The sequence below is a fragment of the Sus scrofa genome, chromosome 2 (assembly GCF_054392235.1).
Source record: "Sus scrofa isolate SSC_HxYL_T2T_F1_AM1 chromosome 2, Sscrofa_HxYL_maternal_Yorkshire_Landrace_v2.0, whole genome shotgun sequence".
Lineage (NCBI taxonomy): Eukaryota > Metazoa > Chordata > Mammalia > Artiodactyla > Suidae > Sus > Sus scrofa.
This window is the reverse complement of record NC_139384.1, coordinates 124,893,131-124,914,755: the sequence shown is the minus strand read 5'-3', so window position 1 is coordinate 124,914,755 and position 21,625 is coordinate 124,893,131. Positions and strand designations below refer to the sequence as shown.

Genomic DNA, 21,625 nt, shown 5'->3' with positions numbered 1-21,625 from the left:
CCATTTATGATAAACCCACAGCAAATATAATCCTCAATGGGGAAAAACTGAAAGCCTTCTCACTCAAATCTGGAACAAGACAGGGATGCCCATGCTCACCACTGCTCTTCAACATAGTTTTGGAAGTCTTAGCCACAGCAATTAGACAAACAAAAGAAATCAAAGGCATCCATATAGGAAGAGAAGAGATCAAACTGTCACTGTATGCAGATGACATGATACTATACATAGAAAACCCTAAGGACTCAACCCCAAAACTACTTGGAACTGATTAATAAATTCAGCAAAGTAGCAGGATATAAGATTAACATTCAGAAGTCAGTTGCATTTCTGTATACCAGCAATGAAATATTAGAAAAGGGATACAAAAATACGATAACTTTTAAAATTGTACCTCACAAAATCAAATACCTCGGAATACACCTGACCAAGGAGATAAAGGACCTATATGCCGAGAACTATAAAACTTTAATCAAAGAAATCAAAGAAGATGTCAAGAAATGGAAAGATATTCCATGTTCCTGGATTGGGAAAATCAATATTGTAAAAATGGCCATACTACCCAAAGCAATCTACAGATTCAATGCAATCCCTATCAAATTAACCAGGACATTTTTCACAGAACTAGAACAAACAATCCAAACATTTATATGGAACCACAAAAGACCCAGAATCGCCAAAACAATCCTGAGAAACAAAAACCAAGCAGGAGGCATAACTCTCCCAGACTTCAAGAAATACTACAAAGCCACAGTCATCAAAACAGTGTGGTACTGGTACCAAAACAGACCGATAGACCAATGGAACAGAACAGAGAACCCGGAAATAAACCCTGACACCTATGGTCAATTAATCTTTGACAAGGGAGGCAAGAACATAAAATGGGAAAAAGAAAGTCCATTCAGCAAGCATTGCTGGGAAACCTGGACAGCTGCATGCAAAGCAAAGAAATGAGAACACACCCTCACACCATGCACAAAAATAATCTCAAAATGGCTGAAAGACTTAAATATACGACAGGACACCATCAAACTCCTAGAAGAAAACATAGGCAAAACACTCTCTGACATCAACATCATGAATATTTTCTCAGGTCAGTCTCCCATAGCAATAGAAATTAGAGCAAAAATAAACCCATGGGACCTCATCAAACTGAAAAGCTTTTGCACAGCAAAGGAAACCCAAAAGAAAACAAAAAGACAACTTACAGAATGGGAGAAAATAGTTTCAAATGATGCAACTGACAAGGGCCTAATCTCTAAAATATACAAACAACTTATACAACTCAACAGCAAAAAAACCCAACAACCCAAGTGAAAGATGGGCAAAGGACCCGAATAGACATTTCTCCAAGGAAGATATACAGATGGCCAACAAACACATGAAAAAATGCTCAACATTGCTGATTATAAGAGAAATGCAAATCAAAACTACCATGAGATACCACCTCACACCAGTCAGAATGGCCTTCATTCATAAATCCACAAATAACAAGTGCTGGAGGGGCTGTGGAGAAAAGGGAACCCTCCTGCACTGCTGGTGGGAATGGCAACTGGTACAGCCACTATGGAGAACAGTTTGGAGATACCTTCGAAATCTATACATAGAACTTCCATATGACCCTGCAATCCCACTCTTGGGCATCTATCCGGACAAAACTCTACTCAAAAGAGACACATGCACCCGCATGTTCATTGCAGCACTATTCACAATAGCCAGGACATGGAAACAACCCAAATGTCCATCAACAGATGATTGGATTCGGAAGAAGTGGTATATATACACAATGGAATACTACTCAGCCATAAAAAAGAATGACATAATGCCATTTGCAGCAACATGGATGGAATTAGAGAATCTCATACTGAGTGAAATGAGCCAAAAAGACAAAGACAAATACCATATGATATCACTTATAACTGGAATCTAATATCCAGCACAAATGAACATCTCCTCAGAAAAGAAAATCATGGACTTGGAGAAGAGACTTGTGGCTGCCTGATGGGAGGGGGAGGGAGTGGGAGGGATCGGGAGCTTGGGCTTATCAGACACAACTTAGAATAGATTTACAAGGAGATCCTGCTGAATAGCATTGAGAACTTTGTCTAGATACTCATGTTGCAACAGAACAAAGGGTGGGTGAAAAAATGTAATTGTAATGTATACATGTAAGGATAACTTGATCCCCTTGCTGTACAGTGGGAAAATAAAAATAAAAAAAAAGAAGAAAAGAAAAAAGAAAAAAATAATCCTCCGAGTCTTATGCACAGGTATGGTATGGCATGAAAGAAACTAATTTGGGAACCCCTGCCCCAACAAACACCTTAATGTATACAACCGGATCAATATGCAACATTCTAAAGGGAAGTGATGGAAATATCAGTTCTCTTTCAAAGAGGGGGAGACCTGGATGGAGAAAGAGCCACAACTTCTAGAGCAACATGTTAGAGAAGTATCAAGTGGGAAATGGTTTCTTGGTAAGAAATGTACCTTACCTCTCACTAGTGGGCTAAGAGACTTACGTCTAGCAAATTCTCATAGTCTAAGTTTCTATAGTAAAAGTAAATTTTCGATAATTTGTTTTCATCAACAGCAAAAAAAAAAAAAAAAAAAAAAATTAGTCTCCACTTACTGGCAGGAGATTTTGCAGTTGCTAGGGCCAGCACAAGAAGTGGGGCTCTTAAGCCTTGGCTAGGGGATGAGATAAATACATCTCTGGCATTGGGCGGGTGTGTGGGATGGGGGTGAAGGGGGTCGGGGAATAAGGTGGGAGAGGGACTGTAATCAGAAAAGGGGACATGTTCAGGATGAAAAAAGAAGATGTGTAAAACAAAGAAACCAGCATCAGTGACATGACTGACTAAACCGTTATCCGCATTTAAATTAAGCAAAGTGTCCAGGGACTTCAGCTGTTGTATTATTTGGGTTGCTTGTGATGGGAGTTGTTACTTCCCCGCTTGACTACGCACCAGCCCCAAGATGCAAACTGAAGTCTCTGGTCAGGCCATGGCTATGAAAAGGAAACGCAGACAACCTCTATATCCCGGCCCCACCCCAAGAAATAAGAAATGAGGGGGCCAGGATCTGACTGCGGGGTGGGAGTGGACAAGGCTCTATCCAGTGCGCAGTCAAGATGGGCAGAGAGGAAGACCTGTCCTTCTACCTGCCGTTTTTTTTCCTTGACCCACCCACATCTGAAATGCGATGGATTGAACTTTACGCCAGGAAACCCTAATCTTGTTAATTTCCAGTCAAATTAGGATTGACTTTAATGCCTCCATCTAGGTTATTGCAATTGCAATTTCTGAAGGTCTAGCTGCGTCAGACTTTTCAATTCCCCACATCCCCTTCCCTTTCCCTGAGACCCCGCCTTTTTCTCCCAGCCCAAACCACAAAAGGCCGTGCTGTTCCAGCCCCAGCATGGTGCCCCGCCCCCTCCTAAACGTCGCAGTGCTGCAGGGAAAGGAGGCGGGGCTAGGCGAGGGTTTGGGGGATGGAGTGCAGCTCCGTCCTTCCGCTCTCTGGCCAATCCGTGAGGTCCCCTCGAGTGAGAACTGGGGATCGGGGTGTAGAGACAGTCCAAATATTTCTCCCTTTTTCTGCCACGTCCCAACCATTGACGTAAGCCCACTCTTCAGGTTCGGATTGGATATGTGGATTGTTCCCCAAGAGGTCCTTTAAGCCTATTGGTCGACTCTGACCGGGGGCGGGGTTTGCGTTGCCTCCTCCTTTGCCTCCACCGCGGCGCAAGGGGCGGGGCGAGCCGCCGCTGCCTCTGCTTCCGCCGCCGCCGCCGCCGCCGCCGCTGTCGCCGCCGCCAGCCGCTGCGCGTTCGGCGGGGGAGGAGTCGGAGGCGGAGAAGAAGGCGGTGGTGGCGGGTGGAGGATCGAGCGCTGTTCTCGCTCTGGAGCCGCTGCACAGTTCGGTGAGGGGATTTTTTTTTTTTTTTTTTTAAATGTGGCTTGTTCTGATGTTGGGAATGTGAGGGTCAAGGCGAGGAAATTGCTGCCGTCACCTCCTCCATTTCTTAATTTCTGCTCTCCAGAAGGAGCGGGGCCTGTCCCTGGTCCGCTGCGCCGGCCATGGTGGGTGGGGTTGATGGCTGTGAGAGGCCTTCTTCGCCTCCTGGGTCCTGTCCAGCCCGAACCTGGGGCTACGCTCTTGTCGGTGGCCTCCGCGCCCGCTGCCTCTAGCGATGGCATCGAATGGTATCGGAGTCTCTACAGGCCACTTTTTCTTGCTGCCTCTTCTGCTGTCCTTGGTGGCTCGGCCAAGGACCCCGCTGCCTTTCTCCCCACACTGGAGACCGTTTAAGAAGAGTGTGTCCCCTACCTACACCTCTCCCCCTCCCCCTATGCCCATTTCCAATCACCCCCGTGTAGAGCTGATATACGTCTTACGCCACAGGCCTGCAGCCTTTCTCCCCTGAAAAACCTTCCGTTGCCGTCGCTCTGTTGACTGTATTTGCATTTTTCTCGATTGTCACCGAGGCTCGGGCACGCAGACGCCCTGTCCAGACCATAGCAGTCATTCTTCTCCCAATATTAGCTCCATTCTATTAGTGCTTCTCCTGGTTAGTGCTGTCAGATCAGAGCACGCCTCTCGCAGATGCACCTTCAATTTCGGCTTCCCTAATCATTCGTTAATGATTTTGCGCACATTCAAAATGGTGAGTTGAAAGCCTCAGACCGAGTTGAAGAAAAGAGGAGGAGGTAGTCTTTGCTGGGAGGAAGAATCTGTTTAGGAGACCTAGCTCTCCAGGCTTTTTTTTTTTTTTTTTTTTTTTTTTTAAAGCAAACGTATAGATATTGCTTTGAGCCTACTGGTTCTGGGAAGCTGATGATTTTTTTAAAGGCTTAATATGTTTTTATCATGAACTATTTAGTATGTTTAATTTCTTTAAAATGGCAGTCACCTCTGCTGAAGATTGTAGATTATTTGCAGAGTACGTAAATAAACATGAAGATAAACGTTTAAAAGATTTTTATAAAACGCTTTAACTTTTTTCCAGTTTTTGTCTTCTGAAATTTATCATTTTATATGAAATAACCTTAAAAAATTAATTACATACATGCAAACTATATGTAAAATTCAACAATACAGAGGAAGGTGTATTAGGTAAAATATGAATATATCCTTTCATCCCTAGTATCGTTCCAGTATCTAGAGCTAACAATTTACTTTATATTTTTCTGAATGCACTTTTAAACACATATGCATTCATAGAAAGTTGGGGTTGGGGTTGGTGGAGGTATACCAAATAAATTAGTATATCTCTTGGTTTTTTCACTAAATTATATATCTTGGACATCTTCACTTGTATGTAAAAGTCTCCCTGATACTTTAAGTTAAATGATATTTCAGTAGTTTAAATGGGCCATGGTTTATTTAACCATTTCCTTACTGAAAGACATTTATGTTAGTTTCTTTTTCCTATCAAAAATAATGCTTTATTTGCAGCTAACCTTTACATTTATTGATTAGTTTTTAATTACAAGCTTTAAATCTTAAATTTTAAAACTTCAGTGTGGAAAATGTAAGGTAAAAAGTGCAATTCCCACTTCCCCTTCTAGTTTTTCCTTCATCCTAAGAGTCAGCTGTTCAGGAAACTTCCTCTATGTGATTATTTCTGTAGCATAGATTCCCAGAAATGGAATTGCTAGTTTAAATATCTTAAAATTTGATAACCATTTCTCCCTCCTTATTATTCTTTTCAGAATTATTCTTGACACTTATGCATTTCTGTTCCAAATGAACTTTAGCCTCAACTTGTAAATTAAATTTTAAAATCTTTAGACATTTTGAATGAGGTTATATTGAAATTTTAGATTAATACGGAACAAATTGATCTTTGTGATATTGCATCTCTTCCTTCAAATATATGTATGTATGGTATTCCTATCTTGCTTAGAGAAAGTTTTATAGTTTTTTTCCTCATATGTATGACATTCCTTCTTAGTATTCCTAGCTATTTTATGTTTTGATTGCTCTGGTAGATGGAAACTTTCAATAACATTTTTTTCTTTTTTTCCCTTCTCGTTATAGGAAAGCTTTTCAATTTTTTTGTTTATCATATATCTAATCACTTTATTGAATTGATTATCTGAACATACTCCCCATTTGTGGCTTTCCTTTAAATTTTATCACTGTGTGCTCTCCTCATGGCTTTGGCTGTGATACATCCTATATAATGTTAAATAATAGCAATGATGACTAAAAGCTTTGTGTTGTTCCTGACTTTAAGGGGATTGCTTCTGGTGTTTTAACATCAATTATGGTATTTGCCAAAGCTTTTCTGATAAGTGGAGAATATACCAGGTTAAATTTGTTTTCTTGTATTGTTAGCTTTTCAAGATGATTTTATTGTTATTTTTTAATTCTGATGATATTTTAAAAAACCATAAATGGGCATTGAGTTTTGTAAGATGTTTTTGACATTTTTTCGAGTGGGTGTATAAAGGCATCACCAGCATTCTCTGGTTAATATTTTCCCATGAGAGTGCTTTTTTAGAGAATCAACTTTTTTGAGGATAATTTACCTACAATAAGGTGTGTATATTTAAAATGTACAGCTCAGTTTGTTTTGACAAACGTATATGCCCATGTATCACCACCACAATCAAGAAACAGAATATTTCTGTCATCCCCCAAATTTCACTTCTGCCCTTTTGCAGTAAGTCACATTTTCACCCTCAGCTCTGGGAAAGTTTGTTCTTTTTCACTATTAATGAGTTCCATTTGTTCTAATATTTTATATAAATGGAATTATGTAGTATGTATTCTCTTGTATCCAGGTTTTATTCTTTCAGTACGGTGTTTTGAGGATAGTCCATGTGTTTGTATGTTTAGTTGATTCATGACTTTTTATTAGTGAGTAGTAGTTTATGATATTGATTTACCACAGTTATTCACCATTTCACCTATTGATGAATATTTGGATTGTTTCCAGTTTGGGATTGTTACTAATAAAGCTGTTATGAAGGGACATTCATTCATGATTTTTTGTGTAAATATATGTTTTCATTTCTTTTGGTAAATACTTAGAAATAGATTTGTTGAGTTGTATTATAAATGAGTGTTTAATTATAAGAACCTGCCAGTCTGTTTCCCATTTTACAGTTCTAGTTGCTGTACATCCTCATCGACATTTGGGAAGCCCTTATAGTGGATGTGTAGTAATATTACACTGTATTTTATATTTGCATTTATGTGATGATTAATGATGCTGAGAATTCGTTCATGTGTTTATGAGTCGTTTATGAAGTCGTTTGTGAAGAATGTGTTCAAATCTTTTGCCCATTTTAAAACACTGAGTTGTTTGTCTTGTTGAGCTGGAGGAATTCTTAATATATTTTTTTGTACAAGTTCTTTGACTCACGTAGATACATATACACACAGTGCTGTCTAAAGCTTACCTTTTATTAACTTTTTAAAACGGAAGAGCTTTTGATTTTGATTAAATTTAATCATTTTTTCCTTTTATGATTTGTGTTTCTATGTTCTAAGTTGGTCAGTATAAAATTGTGCGTATTTCCTCATATTTTCTTCTATAAATTTTATGGTTTTTGAACTTTGATCTTTTATATTAACTCATCCATATTGAGTTAATTTTTGTATATGGTATGAGATAGAGTCAAGGTGTGTTTTCCCAGTTCTAGCACCATTTTGGGGGAATATTTTCCTTTTCCCCACTGAATTAGTCAAAAATCAGTTGACCAGGTATGTCAGTCAGTTTCTGGATTATCACCTTGGTCTTTGTATCTGTCATTTTGCCAGTGCCACATTTGTCATGACTGTTGTTGCTTAATAATAAGTCTTAAAATCAGGTAATATAATCTCTTCAACTTCATTCTTTTCCAAAACCATTCTGGCTATTCTAGTTCCTTTGCTTTTCCATAAAATTTTTTAGAAGTGATTCGTTGGTTTCTACAAAAAGTACTGGGGGGGGTTGTTAATTTAGATTATATTGTCTGAATTGATCAATTTAGGAAGAATGGCTATCTTAATATTGAGCCTTCCAATCAATGAACACAGGATAGCTCCATTTGTTTGCTTTTAATCAAAGATCTTCTTTGTTTTCTTTCATTAGCTTTATGTAGTTTGAACATACAGATGTTTTTGCTCATATTTTATTAGGTTTATGTCTAAGTATTCATTACTTCTTGTACTATTGTAAATAATTTTCCTCAATTTCACTGTACTATTGTAAATAATTTTCCTCAATTTCACTGTCCAAGTGTTCACTGACAGTTGTAGAAATACAGTTGATTTTTGTATACTGACCTTGAATCTGGAAACCTTGCTAAATTCACTTTTTCTAAAACTTTTTTTTGTAGATTATTTTGAGTTTCCTCATGTAGATAGTTATGTCATTGTGAATGTAGAACAGTTCTGTTTCTTTTGTTTTCAGTTTGTGTGTAAGCACTTCCCACCTCTTTTTTCCCTTATTGCACTGGCTAGGACCTCCAGTATGATGTTGAATAAGAGTGGTGAGAATGGATATCCTTGTCTAGTTCCTGATCTTAAGAGGAAAGCTTTCAGTCGTTCATTATTAAATATAAAGCCCTTTATCAAGTTAAAGATGTCCCCATTTGGTTCCTAGATTGCTGAGAGTTTTTTTTTATCATGAGTGGACTTTGAGTGTGGTCAAATATTTTAAATGTATTTATTAAGATGATCATATGGTTTATCTTTGGCATGTGAATAAGATGAATCACATTGATTTATTTTCAGATGTTGAATCAGTTGTTTATTCTGTAGATACACCTCTCTTGGTTGTGATATGTTATCATTTTCATAAATTGGTGAATTAGATTTGCTAATATTTTATTGAGTAGTTTTTTGTGTAAACCCGTGTCCATGAAGGATGCCTTGTTATATGGAATTTTATTTTGTATAAGGATAATGCTGGCCTCATCGGTTTAAAGTGCCTCTTATATTTTCTGAAAAAAAGTTGAATGGGATTGGTATTTATTTCATAAATGTTTGTTGGAGTTTGCATGCTAATCCGTCTGTGTCTAGTTTTATTTTTTTGATGATTTTTATTTTTTCCATTATAGTTGGTTTACAGTGTTCTTTCAGTTTCTACTGTACAGCAAAGTGACCCAATCTCTCTCTCTCTCTCTCTTACTCACACACACACACACGTACATTCTTTTTCTCACATTATCCTCCATCATGTTCCATCATAAGTGACTAGATATAGTTCCCTGTGCTATGTAGGATCTCATTGCTTATCCACTCCAAATGCAATAGATGCGCCTGGTTTTCTTTGATTAAAGATTTTAAATTTATTAAATTTAATTAATAGGTATCGGATCATTGGGGTCATCTAATTTTTTTTTTTCTCGGAAACTTTCAGTCTTTGACTATATGAGTAACCTATTATGTGAGCCTTAGTAGTTTTGTGTCTTTCAAGGAATTTGTCTCTTAGATCTATTGATTGCCATAAGGTTGTTTCTTTATTGTCCTTTTAATGTCTGTAGCATCTGTAGTTATGTCTTTCCTTTCATTCCTGATCCTGGCAATGTGTTCCCTCTTTTGTCTTTTGTATGTTTCCAGGTTTATCAATTTTGTTATTTTTTTCCAAAGACCCACCTTTTTACTCTATTACTTAAAAAAATATTTTTAATTCTATTGGTTTGTGCTCTTTGCTACTATTTCTTCTTGTGTTCTTTGGATTTAAATCTGCTATTATGATTTTTTAAGATGCAAGCTTAAGCTATTGAGATCTTCTTTGCCTTATTAGCACTACTTTTTATGGTCTCAAAAGTTTTATTATATTGATGTTTTCTGAATTTTTATTGTGACTTTCACTTTAATCCATGGGTTTAGAAGTGTATTGTTTAATTTCCAACTATTTTGTGATTTTTGCCTATCTCTATAATTGGTTTCCATGCTTAATTTTATTATAGATGGATAATAGACTTTTATCTAATTTTGTTTGAATTTTTTGAAGTTTTATGACAAATGCTTCATGTGTAATTCAGAATAATGTATATTATACTGCTTAGGGGTGGAATATAAATTTCTATATTGTACATTAAATACTAAATTATTTATATTAAAATTCTGTAATTGTCACATCAAGTTGATTGATGATGCTTGTTAGGTTTTCTATTTCCTCACTGAGCTTTTCTCTACTTATTTTGTTGGTCACTGTGAGAAGAGTTTAAGTCTCCAAGTACAATTGTGGATTTGTCTGTTTCTCCTTTTTGTTATAATTATTTTAAAATTTTTAAAATTAAGCCTAATTGGGATATAATTGATTATGTTTTATTTTTGCTTCATGTATTTCGAACTCTGTTGTTTGGTGCATAAATGTTTAGGATTGTGATGTCTTCTTGGTGAATTGACCCCTTTATCATTATGTAATATCCTTTTTTATCTCTGGAAGTATTTCTTCTTTTGCACTGTACTTTATCTGATATTAATACTGCCTCCATCTTTCTTTTGATGAGTGTTTGCATGATAAAATTTTTAAAGGCATTTATTTAAAGAAAACACCTTTTAGGCATACATAATATGAAACTAAGAAGACTAAGTATTATTTGCAAACACTCATCAAAAGAAAGCTGATATGCCCATATCAATATTGTACCAAGTAGACTTAATGCAAGAAGTATTATAAAATATGAATAGGAAAAGATTATAATAAGTATGTCAGTTCATCAAGAAGACATAATAATGCTAAGTGTATTTTATGTAATATCATTTCTGAATATATGAGTTCATAGTAAAGATAGATATGAATTTATATCTGGAGATTTTAAGTGTAAATTTAAAGTAATTGATAGAACAATTATATAAAAATATCAGTAAGGGAATAGAAAATTTGACACAATTAATCATCTTGATATGATTGATATTTGTAGAACATTTTATATAAACTTAAGACCGTACTTTTTTTTTTAAGTGCACATGAAACATTTGCCAAAATATTCTGATCTTTAAAGACGTAGCAAGTTTCACAGGATTGAAATTATACAGTGCATGTTTTCTGACCACTGTGGAATTAGTTACAACTCAGTAACAGAAAAATAGCTAGAAAGGAGTTCCCACTGTGGTGCAGTGGGTTAGGAATCCAACTGCAGCAGCCTCGGTTGCTGTGGGGTGCAGGTTTGATCCCTGGCTGGGTGCAGTGGATTAAAGGATCTGGTGTTGATGCAGTTAGAATTTTTTTTTTTTTTTTTTTCTTTTTGCTATTTCTTTGGGCCACTTCTGCAGCATGTGGAGGTTCCCGGGCTAGGGGTCTAATCGGAGCTGTAGCCACCAGCCTACGCCAGAGCCACAGCAACGCGGGATCCGAGCCGCGACTGCAACCTACACCACAGCTCACGGCAACGCCGGATCGTTAACCCACTGAGCAAGGGCAGGGACCGAACCCGCAACCTCATGGTTCCTAGTCCGATTCGTTAACCACTGCGCCACGACGGGAACTCCCAGTTAGAATTTAATTCATGGCCATGGAGCCTACATATGCTGTGTGTGCAGCAATTAAAAAAGAAAAAAAAGAAAAACCAACTAGAAAGGTTTCAAATGTTTTGAAAGTTAATCAGGATATTTGTAAATAGTCCATGAATCAAAATGAAGTCACAATGTAAATCAGAAGATATTTTGATCTGAGTAACAACAGAAGTATTAACTCAGAGCTTATTGAGTGCAACTGAAGCAGTGCTTTGAGAGAACTTTATTGCTTTATATGGACATACTGCATTTTTTTGTTGTGCTTCGCTTTATTGGATTTTGTAGATATAGCTTTTAAAAAAAATAATTTGCAGGGTTTTTGTTTGTTTGCTTGTTTTGCTTTTTTTTAGGACTGTACCTGTGACATAAGGAAGTTCCCTGGCAAAGGATTGAATTGGAGCTGCAGCTGCTGGCCTACACCACAGCCACAGCAATGTGGAATCCTCAACCCACTGAGTGTGTTCAGGGATCAAACCCGCATCCTCATGGATATTAGATGGGTTTGTTTCCACTGAGCCACAATAGGAACTCTCCAAATTGAAGTTTGTGGCAGCCTTGCAGTGAGCAAGTTTATTGGTGCCTTTGGTCCAAAAGCATTTGCTTACTGATAGTATTTTCTGGCAATAAAATATATTTTTTAACTGAATGAATTTTATTACGTTTATAGTTGTATAGCAATCATCACAACCCAGTTTTACAGCATTTCCATCCCATACTTCCAGCCCATCCCTCCCCCAGCCCACCCTGTCTCCTTTGGAAACTATATAAGTTTTCAAGGTCTGTGAGTCAGTATCTGTTCTGTAAAGAAGTTCATTGTATCCTTTTTTTAGATTCCACATATAAGTAATAGCATATGATGTTGGTGTCTCACTGTCTGACTAACTTCACTAGGTATGATAATTTCCAAGTCCATGTTGCTACAAATGCCAGTATTTCCTTTTTATGGTTGAGTAATAGTCCATTGTGTATATGTACCATATCTTCTTTATCCACTCCTCTGTCAGTGGACATTTAGGTTGCTTCCATGTCTTGGCTGTTGCATATAGTGCTGCAGTGAAGGTTGGAGTACACGTATCTTCTCAAGTCATGGTTTTCTCTGGATAGATGCCTAGGAGTGGGATTGCTGGATGTTATGGTAGTTCTATTTTTAGTTTTTTGAGGAATTGCCATATTGTTTTCCACAGTGGTTGCACCAATTTACATTCCCACTGACAGGGTAATAGGGTTCCCTTTTTTCCACACCTCTCCAGCATTTATTGTTGACTTTTTGATGGGAGCCATTCTGGCTGGTATTTGGTGGTACCTCATAGTAGTTTTGATTTGAATTTCTCTAATAATTAGTGATGTCAAACATTCTTTAATGTGTTTTTTTGGCCATTTGTATGTCTTCTTTGGAGAATCGTCTTATTTAGATCTTTTGTCCATTTTTTGATGTGTTTGTTTTTTTTTAGTATTGAGCTGCAGGAGGTGTTTGTTTATATATTTTGGAGATTAATCCCTTGTCAGTTGCTTCATTTACAAATATTTTCTCCTAATTTGTGGATTGCCTTTTCATTTTGTTTAGGGTTTCCTTTGCTGTACAAAAGCTTTTAAATTTAATTAGGTTCCATTTGTTTATTTTTGTTTTTATTGTCATTACTCTAGGAGGTGGCTCTGAGAAGATATTGCTGTGGTTTTATGTCAGAGAGTGTTTGGCCTATGTTTTCCTGTAAGAATTTTATAGTCTCCAGTCTTATATTTAGGTCTTTAATCCATTTTGAGTTTATTTTTGTGTGTGGTATTAGAAAGTATTCTAATTTTATTATTTTTAGCTGTTCAGTTTTCCCAGCACTGCTTATTGAAGGGTTTGTCTTTTCTCCATTGTATATTCTTGCCTCCTTTGAAAATACTTTATAATTAAGTTGTGGCCATGTTTTTTTGAACACAAGCTGTTGCATGCTTAATAGTCTACAGTATAGCAAAAACATAACTTTTCTATGCACTGGGAAACCATAAAAATTTTTGTGACTTTTTTTGTATTATTTTCTTTATTCTGGTAGTTTAAAACTGAATCCACAGTATCTCCAAAGTATGCCTATATGCATATATCAGTAAGGAAGTAAAGTTCAAAATCAGTGGTGTAAGCTCCTAACTGAAGGGAGCTACAAATCAAATCCAAGGAGAGTTGGAAGAAGGAAATAGAAACATCAAGTAGAATTCGTTGAAATAGAAAAGTTTTTTTTGTTGTTGTTTTTTGTTTTTGTTTTTGTTTGTCTTTTTGCCATTTCTTAGGCTGCTCCCATATGGAGATTCCCAGATTAGGGGTCTAATCTGAGCTATAGCCGCTGGCCTAGACCAGAGCCACAGCAACACGGGATCCGAGCTGCATCTGCAACCTACACCACAGCTCACGGCAATGCTGGATCCTTAACCCACTGAGCAAGGTCAGGGACCGAACCTGCAACCTCATGGTTCCTAGTCGGATTCATTAACCACTGAGCCACGATGGGAACTCCATAGAAAAATTTCATAGTCAGTTTGTTGAGAGGACTCTTTAAAAATAATAAACCTATAATGACTGATGAAGGAAAAAAACAGGGAAAACACAAAACTGCCAATATTAGGAATGAAAATGGGAGGCATAACTATAAATTTGATAAATATTAAATTGTTAATTAAGAGGAATTAAGAACAACTTTATGTTAGTACATTTTATAACTTGAATTAAAGGTCATAATTCTTGAAAAATACAGCTTATCAAAACTGACATGTGAGGAAATGGAAAATCTACATTGTCCAGTATCTGTTAAAGTCAGTTTATCAAAAACTTCCACAAAGAAAACTCCTGGCCCAAATGGTTTCACTGGTATATTTCTCAAACATTTAAGTAAGATATAATGCTAATTTTACCCAGACTGTTCTGAGAATTAAAAAGAAAACACATCCCAGAACATTTTATGGTTTTAGCATAATCTTGGTAGGAAAATCTGACAAGAACATAACAAAGAAGGTGTAAATATAGGCCAGTGTTTCTCATGAGCACAAATACAGAAACAGAAATAATCCAGTGATAATGTAAAAAAAGATATCACAGATTTACTCCAGGAATACAAAGTTAGTTTAATGTTTTACAGTTAATCAGTGTAACCCATCACTTTATAGAACAATGTGTAAAAATCATAGGATCATCTCTGAAGATAGACAAATCATTTGACAACATTCAACATTTATTATGTTAAAAATCCTCATCAGACTGAGAATAGAAGGAAACATCTTTAATTTTTTAAAGAATTCCAACAAAAAATCCTATAGCTAATAACATCATTCTCAGTGAAAAACCTGTGTCATATCCAGTATCCTTCTTTCTATTCAGTGTTGTATCAGAATCCTAACCAGTGCCTTCAAGTCTAAAAAAAAATTAAAAATTGGAAAGAAAAAAGTCTAAAAAATGTGTTTACCAGCAAAGTTTTAGAATAAGTGAATTTTGCAAAATGACTGAATACAAGGAAAAAATGCAAAGATTGTAAGTTGTGTACTAGAAACCAAAAACTAAAATAAAATTAGAAAAGTACATTTAGAATAGAATCAAAATATGTAAAATACTTGAGTAAGAAATCTAATAAAAGCTTACGCATTACTTCTACACTGAAAATTATAAAACTGTGCTCAGAGACATTTTTAAATTACTTAGGTAAGTGGAGAAATATTCTATCCTTATATGGTAGGAAACTTGGTATTGTTAAAATGTCAGTTTCGGAGTTCCCTTTGTGGCTCAGTGGTTAAGGAATCCGACTAGCATCCATGAGGACGCAGGTTCAATCCCTATCCTCCCTCAGTGTGTTAAGGATCCAGGTTGCTGTGAGCTGTGGTATAGGTCACAGACGCAGCTCGGATCTGATGCTGCTGTGGCTGTGGCGTCCACTGGCAGCTGTGGCTCTGATTCAACCCCTAGCCTGGGAACCTCCATATGCTGTGGGTGTGGCCTAAACTCCCCCCCCAAAAAAATCAGTTTCCCCTAAGTTGAACTATAGATTTAATACAATTTCATTTTAAATCCCAGTATTTTACAGTTTTTATAAAATGGGTTCCAAAATTCATATCAAGATGTTAATGTCTCAAGATTTGCTATAAAGTTACAGTAATTAAAACAATGTTGTATTAGTACGAGGTATACAGAAAGACCAATCGAAGAATATAAATGTCTAGAAATAGACTTTCACAAATACAGTTTTTAGTTTATGACAAAAGCTTTACTGAAGGTAAGAAAAAAACCATTTATTTTTAATAAATTGTGCTCATTAAGTTGGATATTAGATACTTGGGCTAGAGGAGGTACTTGATTTTTACCTGATACTATATTCAAAAGTTCAGTTGAGTTGGGTCATAGATCCGAATGCAAAAGCTAGAATTATCAAGCTTCTAAAAGAAAACCTAGGAGAATATCTTCATTGCCTTAAGATCACAAAATTTCTCAAATAGAACATAAAATTGTTACATTACACTACAGTAAATTATGAATTTCTATTCATGAAGACATCATTCAAGAGAAAAAGCAAGTTATAGACATATACTCACATAAAGTAAATCTGGTGAAAGACTTGTATCCAGAAACTATAAGTATCTCTTAAAATTCAAAAGAAAAAGGCAAACAACACAGTTTTTAGTGTATGCAAAAAAGTAAGCAGTTTCTTCACAAAAGAAGATATCCAAAAGGCCAATGCCCACAGGTAAAGGTGCTCTACATTATTACTCATCAGAGAAATGTCACAATGAGACACCATCACACCCCTCCCAGAATGGCTGAGATTAGAGACTGACAATATCAAATGTTGCCAAGGATATGAAACATTATCAAATGTTGCCAAGGATATGAAACAACAAATACTCTTATATATTGCTGGTGGGAATGTAAGTTGTTTCAGCCACTTTACACAACTGTTGGTATCTGTTATAGCTAAATACAGCTCTATACTCTGACTCAGTAATTCCAGGTCATATGTGTCCACAAAAGATTTTTTAAAAAAGTACAAGGATGTTTATGACAACATAAATGAATCCTAGAAACATATTGTGTTGAGCAAAATAGACAGACACAGGGGTTTATGATGTGTGATTCCGCTGGTATAGAGTTTAAAATAGGAAAAACTAAACTGGTATGATAGAGGTCAAGAGAATGGCTGCGTTTTGCTTGAGAGGAGTCATTGACTTGGAAGGAGCAAGAGAGAACCCTTTGAACAGATGGTACAGGTTTTGTATCTTGATCTAGGAAGGGTTTTGTTTTGTTTTGGTTTTTTGCTTTGTAGGTTGTGCCTGCAGCATATGGGAAGTTCCCAGGCTAGGGCTCTAACACAGCACCTGCTGGTTTATGCCACAGCAGTCCAGAATCTGAGCTATGTCTGCAGTTTACACCACAGCTCGCAGCAAAGCCAGATCCTTAACCTACTGAGCAAGGCCAAGGATCAAACTTGCATCCTCATGGATATTAGTTGGGTTGGTAACTGCTGAGCCACAACAGAATTCCAGACCTAGGGAGTATTTATTCAGATATATACATATGTAAAAATTCACTGCATTATTTTGTATGCCTAAAAGTTTTATATTTTATTATATGTAAACAGTTTTTCCACAAATGAGTGTAGAAAAGAAAATAATTTTAAAGTTTTTATCTCCAAAATTTATAAATTTCTGTAGACTGTAAGGAACCCTCATGTATATATCATCTTGCGTCCACATTTTGCCATGCTTGTTTCTGTATCTCCCCAACCCCATTCACATGTTCCCTTTTTTTCTTTGATAATAGCACGCATCTAAGTATGTATCACAGGTATTAACTCAGCACATTTTATGATTTTTTTTTTAAATCGTCAGGTGAAATTTGCTACCTTTTGGTATGCATAACATTGAATTTTCTCTTTTCCTTGTTTCCTGTACCCTTGTTTTTTCTTTACCTGGCTCATTGACACTAAAGTAAATCTTTGAAGCTTTTTTAAAAGATTGAAGTATAGTTGATTTACAATGTTATGGTAGTTCTCTGCAGCTTTATTATTATTATTATTATTATTATTATTATTACTATTATTATTTATTCTGAGCTGATTTAACTTTTCCATCTCAAAGGAAGTTAGGTTGAGCAGGGTCCTTATTTGTGACATCTGAATTAGAGATCTTCCTAGAGAGGTAAACTTGAGGAATGTTCTTCATCTGTTTTTTTAATGGATTGGATATTTTATTCTTTCATCTCAGTTTTCCTTTGACTCCTCTTTAATTTTCCCCCATTAGCCAATAATACTATCAGTTAACCACAGAACATTTTATTGTTCTAGTGTGTTGGGTATTAGGTATATGCTCATTTAATTCTTTATTCAAAGATTTCTGTTGATAGTCTTCTAAAAAAAAAACAGTATTTTTCAACTTTTTTAAAAAACAGAATGAGAAATTTATAAACACTTGGTGAGATAGAGGTTTTACCAGGACAGAATTTGGAAACATAGTTTTTTCAAGATGTAAACTTACTTTATCATGAAGTTTTTATTTCTGAATTTCTAGCTGAAATGTGATAATCATTAAAAAGTTTTCATGTGACTAAATTACTAAAGGGAAATGTAGGCTAGATAATTAGAAAAGTTTATTTTAAGAGGAATTTTGTTTTTGTTTTTTAACAATTTTTATTTTTTCCATTATAGTTGTTTTACAGTGTTCTGTCAATTTCAGCTGTACAGCGAGGTGAGGCAGTCATACATATATACATACATTCTTTTCCTCACATTATCTTCCATCCTGTTCAATCACAAGTGACTGGATATAATTCCCTGTGCTATACAGCAGGATCTCGTTGCTTAACCACTCCAAATGCAATAGTTTTAATCTGTTAACTCCAGACTCCCATCCATTCCACTCCCTTCCCCCTCCTCCTTGGCAACCACAAGTTTGTTCTCCAAGTCCATGAGATTCTTTTTTGCATATATTAGATTCTTTCCATATATTAGATGCCAGATGTAAGTGGTATCGTATGGTAATTTGTCTTCCTTTTTCTGACTTACTTCACTTAGTATGAGTCTCCAGTTCCATCCATGTTGCTGCAAATGGCATTATTGTGTTCTTTTTATGACTGAGTAATATTCCATTGTGTATATATACCACATCTTACTTTAAGAGGAATTTGAAGAAATATTTTTGGTGCATATATGTAAAGCTAAATATGAGAGATATAAAATAAATATTCCAGAGTGCTCGGAAGAGTAATCAAGACTTCCTTCAAATAGTTGGATCAAATTGTATTTGTTTCTGAACTTTTATTTTGTTTTTTGATTTATCATTATTTAAGTTTCAGGTGTCCAGCTTTATGATTCAGCATCTTTGTTCATGACAAAGTGATCATCACCAGAAGACTAGTTAGACTGATCACCACATACTTCACACATTTTTCACCCCCCTCAATTATTTCTATAAAAGACACTTTAAAAGTAGGTTATTTCTAGGTACTTTATTGAATGGGAGAAAATATTTTAAGTCAGATATCTGAGAAAGGGTTAATATCCAAAATATAAATAACTTAAACAACTCAGTAGCGAGAAAACCCAATCAGTTCAATTAGAAAATGAACCGAGGATATGAATAGATATTTTTCCAAAGAAGACACACAGATGGTCAACAGACTCATGAAAAAAATGTCAGATAACATCAATTGTCAGGGAAATACAAATCAAAACCACAGTGAGTTATCAACTCATTTCTGTTAGAATGGGTATTATCAAAAAGACAAGAAATAACAAGAGTTGGTGAGGATGTAGAGAATAAGGAACCCTTGTACATTATTAGTGGAAATGTAAATTTGTGCAACCACTATGGAAAACAATATGGAGGTTTCTCAAAAAAAAAAAAAACTATCATCTGATTCAGAAATTCCACTTCTACATATGTATTTGAAGAAAATGAAAACACTAACTTTGAAAATATGTAATCACTCCCATATTCATTGTAGCATTATTTACAACAGCCAAGTTGTGGGAAACATCTGAAGTGCCCATCAATGGATAAATGGACAAAAATTCCAGTCCACACAATGGACTATTATTCAGTCATGAAAAAGAACAAAATCTTGCTTTTGTGACAATGTGGGTGGACCTTGAGGGCATTATGCTAAGTGAAATAAGTCAAACAGAGAAAGACAAATGCCATGGGATCTCACTTAAATGTGAAATATTAAAAAAAAAACAAAAACAAAAACAAGCTCATGTATATGGAGAACCAGTTGGTGGTTGCCAGAGGAGGTAAGGGGGTTGGGAGCAGACAGAATGGGTTAAGGGAGTTTAAAGGTACACACTTCCAGTTATAAGTCGTGAGAATGTAATGCACAGCATCGTGACAATGGTTAATAGCACCATATTTGAAAGAGAGTGGATTTTAAAAGTTCTTTTCCCTAGGAAAAAATTTTATAATTATGTGTAGTGACAGATGCCTTCTAGACTTATTGTCATCATTTTGCAGTATGTATAAATATTGAATCATGTTGTACACCTGAAACTATATAATGTTTTATATAATTTATTTGTTTTTATTTTTATTTTTTAAATGAGTTATTTTTGGATCCCAGCAAATGGGTCACAGGGGTATAGAGCCAAGCTTTTAATTGCAACTCTTTTTCTGAAAGTTTAAATGATTTCTCTCTCCCTTTGCTTAAAACTTCACTTAAATAATTTAGAATTAAATTTTAAAAGTTTTCCTGATCCAGTAGCTATTCAATAAGTATCTATTTCAATGATTATCTTCTAGGTGATAGGTAGAGTGTAGGTGCTAAGCCCAGCTCTGATATCGTCAACAAGCAGAAGACCAGTGTAATTCATTTTGATACCGTCATTTCCAACATGGCAGTTTCCATGTTGAGAATAAGCAGATTTTTTAAAGGGAGGAAATGTACTTTCAGGAAATGATATTAGCAAATCTTTGTTCTGATGATAGATGGAAGTATAAGAAAATTCAGAATCCAAATACATGTAATTTGAATTGCTTGTATTTTTTACCTAATGCAGGATAATTGTTATGCAGCCATAGACCAGCAGCTCAGAACATTTATTATCTCATAGTTTCTGTGGGTCAGAAATTCGAGCATGCAGGCTGTGTGGTTTTGGCTTAAGGTCTCATGATTTGCAATCAGTGTATAGGCTGGGACTAGTCATCTGAGGCTTTGACTGGAGCTGAAGGATCTGCTTCCTAGGAGGTTCATTCACAAGGTTATTGCCAGAGACCTCAGTTCCTTCTGGGTCTTGGCAGAAACTTCTAGTTCCTCATCAAGTGGACCTTTTCTTAGGACTACTTGAGAGATCGTACGGTGTAGCAGCTGGCTTCTTCTAGAGAGAGTAAGCCAAGAGAGAGTAAGGAGGAAGCCACAGTGTGTTCTGTGCCTGAATCTTGTACATCACACACTGTCATTTCTGTCACATTGTCTTCATTAGAAACAAGTCACTAAGTATAGCCCACACTTAAAGGGTACAAATTGGGATCTGCTTTTTGAAGGGTGAAGTATCAAAGAATTTGTGGAATACTGTAAAACCACCACATTATTCTAACAGAGGTATGATGATGTTACTGAAGTGAGTAGGGTACATTGCAAAAAATAATAATTGTGTAATTTTAAAGTATTATACATTCTGGGTTATGAGTTGACTACTACTCAGTGGTGTTGGAGAAATATAATTCTGAAGACAGTTCAAGGTATAGGCTTAGTATGTACCAACTTCAGTGTATATTATGTTTATTTAGATATATGAACATTCATTATTATGTTTGCTTAAGTCTTTTGCTGTATTACTATTCAGATTTTGAGTTTTCTGAATTGCTTGTCTTACCACTAGCTTTCGTTTAATATATGGTTAAGTATAAGAGCTGTAGTTTAAATCTAAGTATTCCCAGTGCTTAGTCTCTCTTTTCATTATATTTCTGTATTTCCATTAGAGAAGGGAGCACAGATTTGTCATTCATTCAGTCATTCATTCATCCCTTTGTTCACAATTGTTTGTGTATTATGTTAGACAATGTATAGACACGGTGCATTTGATAGATACAATGCATTTCAAGCAAGATCTTTGTCTTTTAAGTCAGTCTTCCAGTTCTTTGGGTGGTTTCCATTGTCTGTCTAGAGATGCTGGCATACCAGCCTAGTTCAAATGATAAAATGATAACT

The 21,625-nt window shown here is 35.8% G+C and overlaps 1 protein-coding gene and 1 pseudogene across 1 annotated transcript in view; one reads left to right on the top strand and one right to left on the bottom strand.

Moving 5' to 3' along the window:
- Positions 1 to 3,322: 3,322 nt before the first annotated feature.
- Positions 3,323 to 4,531, bottom strand: LOC146405670 (uncharacterized; annotated as a pseudogene).
- PJA2 (praja ring finger ubiquitin ligase 2) overlaps positions 3,850 to 21,625 on the top strand; it is a 73,977-nt gene continuing 56,201 nt past the window's right edge. Inside the window, exon 1 of the mRNA XM_003123822.6 lies at positions 3,850 to 3,925. The gene's annotated coding sequence lies outside the window, so the exon portion shown is untranslated. The remainder of the gene's footprint in view (positions 3,926 to 21,625) is intronic.